The 2,573-nt window shown below is 31.6% G+C and overlaps 1 pseudogene; it reads right to left on the reverse strand.

Annotated features, from left to right (window-relative positions):
- Positions 1–579: 579 nt before the first annotated feature.
- On the reverse strand, positions 580–1,428 carry LOC139483458 (uncharacterized; annotated as a pseudogene).
- Between the last annotated feature and the right edge of the window lie 1,145 nt (positions 1,429–2,573).

Genomic DNA, 2,573 nt, shown 5'->3' on the forward strand with positions numbered 1-2,573 from the left:
AAATGATTCAAAAACACATGTACCTTTTGAGCAACGAAAAATTCCAACAGGGACCCATTTCAGCTACTTGATACAGGGATATATTCAAAGAACGAAAAGACATTTCCAATTATAAATATTATAAAAATAGATTTACGCGACGACTGTAAACAGATGAGGGCAAATAACGCAAACGGTAGCCACTAAGAGGGTTGAGAACTCATTGATTTGACATATAATTGGGTTAACCTTTGAATTAATTGGATTTTTGAACCCTGCAATGGGCAATTTGCATTGCTTTTTTATTATTTGTATTGCGTGATCATCAATATATCAGTACAGTGAGTATATAACCTACAGATAATCAATCTGTCACTACAGTGAGTAGATAACCGTCAGACAATAAATATATCAGTAAAGTGAGTATATAACCTACAGATAATCAATCTGTCACTACAGTAGGGTAGATAACCGTCAGACAATAAATATATCAGTACAGTGAGTATATAACCTACAGATAATCAATCTGTCACAACAGTGAGTAGATAACCGTCAGACAATAAATATATCAGTAAAGTGAGTATATAACCTACAGACAATCTATATATTAGCACAGTAAGTAGAGAACCTACAGACAATCAATATATCAGTACAGTAAGTAGATAACCTACAGACAATTAATATATCAGTAGATTTAGTATATAACATACAGATAATCAATCTATCAGTACAGTGAGTAGATAACCTACAGATAATCAATATATCAGTACAGTGAGTAGATAACCTACAGATAATCAATCTGTCACTACAGTGAGTAGATAACCGTCAGACAATAAATATATCAGTAAAGTGAGTATATAACCTACAGACAATCTATATATTAGCACAGTAAGTAGAGAACCTACAGACAATCAATATATCAGTACAGTAAGTAGATAACCTACAGACAATTAATATATCAGTAGATTTAGTATATAACATACAGATAATCAATATATCAGTACAGTGAGTAGATAACCTACAGACAATCAATATATCAGTACAGTAAGTAGATAACCTACAGACAATTAATATATCAGTAGATTTAGTATATAACATACAGATAATCAATCTATCAGTACAGTGAGTATATAACATACAGATAATCAATATATCAGTACAGTAAGTAGATAACCTACAGATAATCAATCTGTCACAACAGTGAGTAGATAACCGTCAGACAATAAATATATCAGTAAAGTGAGTATATAACCTACAGACAATCAATATATTAGCACAGTAAGTAGAGAACCTACAGACAATAAATATATCAGTAAAGTGAGTATATAACCTACAGACAATCTATATATTAGCACAGTAAGTAGAGAACCTACAGACAATCAATATATCAGTACAGTAAGTAGATAACCTACAGACAATTAATATATCAGTAGATTTAGTATATAACATACAGATAAACAATCTATCAGTACAGTGAGTATATAACCTACAGACAATCAATATATCAGTACAGTGAGTATAAAACCGTCAGACAATAAATATATCAGTACAGTGAGTAGATAACCTACAGACAACCAATCTATCAGTACAATGTATAGTTTTCTTTCTATATTTTGTAAACCGTCATTGTCGCTTTTTTGGGCATGTCGTTAATAGTTTGGTTTCGACTTGAGTTGAATCTCCATTTAATTTGTATCTTTCGCCCGTCTTTTTCGTTGACAAAATAAACACAAGTAGGGATAAAACTTTGGAAATGCAAAACAAATGAGGCAATGACGACAATTTTTTTTTGTGATCTCAATCCTTTCTATTTTCATAAATACACAAATAGATTGAAAGGTTTCATTTGTCTGGGGTGATTATCATCAGTACAGTACTACATTTTCATTTAATTTCCAGCTAATATAATCGCGAATATGAAGCTGTTTTTCTGAATTTACTACAAAAAGAACACTCAACCCCAAAAATTTGAAAGCAAATAGTGTATCTATCAATTAAGCAATTACTTTTTAGTACCTTTAAGTTTCAGATATATTTGTGAGTGGCATAGATAGTTATCAAAGGTACCAGGATTATAATTTAGTATGTCAGACGCGCGTTTCGTCTACATAAGACTCATCAGTGACGCTTAAATCAAAACAGAAACAGGTGTAATTCAAGCTTCAGCTAGCTATAACTCCTGTTGTCGAGTGTGTGAGCAGTAGATATACACATTCTGGGGTCAATAAAGTCCATACTTCACACAACAATACACAATAATAGTCCAGCAGTGGAGGAGTGTAAACCTAGGGAGCTATTTTATCAACAGGGACGTGAAAAAACAGCCAAAAAGAGGTCAACTTCGCATGAGGGAATTATAAGAAACATTAAATATTTTCTCTATATGGATTATTTATATTTACAGTGTTGGTAAAAACAATACTAACATTCACTCTTTGTTTCAAATGACTTTCAGTTACAGTATTTAGAATCGATTTTTAATTGTTTCTTATACAGTAGAAGAGTAGTAAACAACATTCAATAAAATCGTCGATGCTGTCTCAATGGAATAACCAGCTGTTTAAAATAAGTGATGCAGTTGAAGATACAAATTA

Source organism: Mytilus edulis, chromosome 7, assembly GCF_963676685.1.
Source record: "Mytilus edulis chromosome 7, xbMytEdul2.2, whole genome shotgun sequence".
NCBI lineage: Eukaryota > Metazoa > Mollusca > Bivalvia > Mytilida > Mytilidae > Mytilus > Mytilus edulis.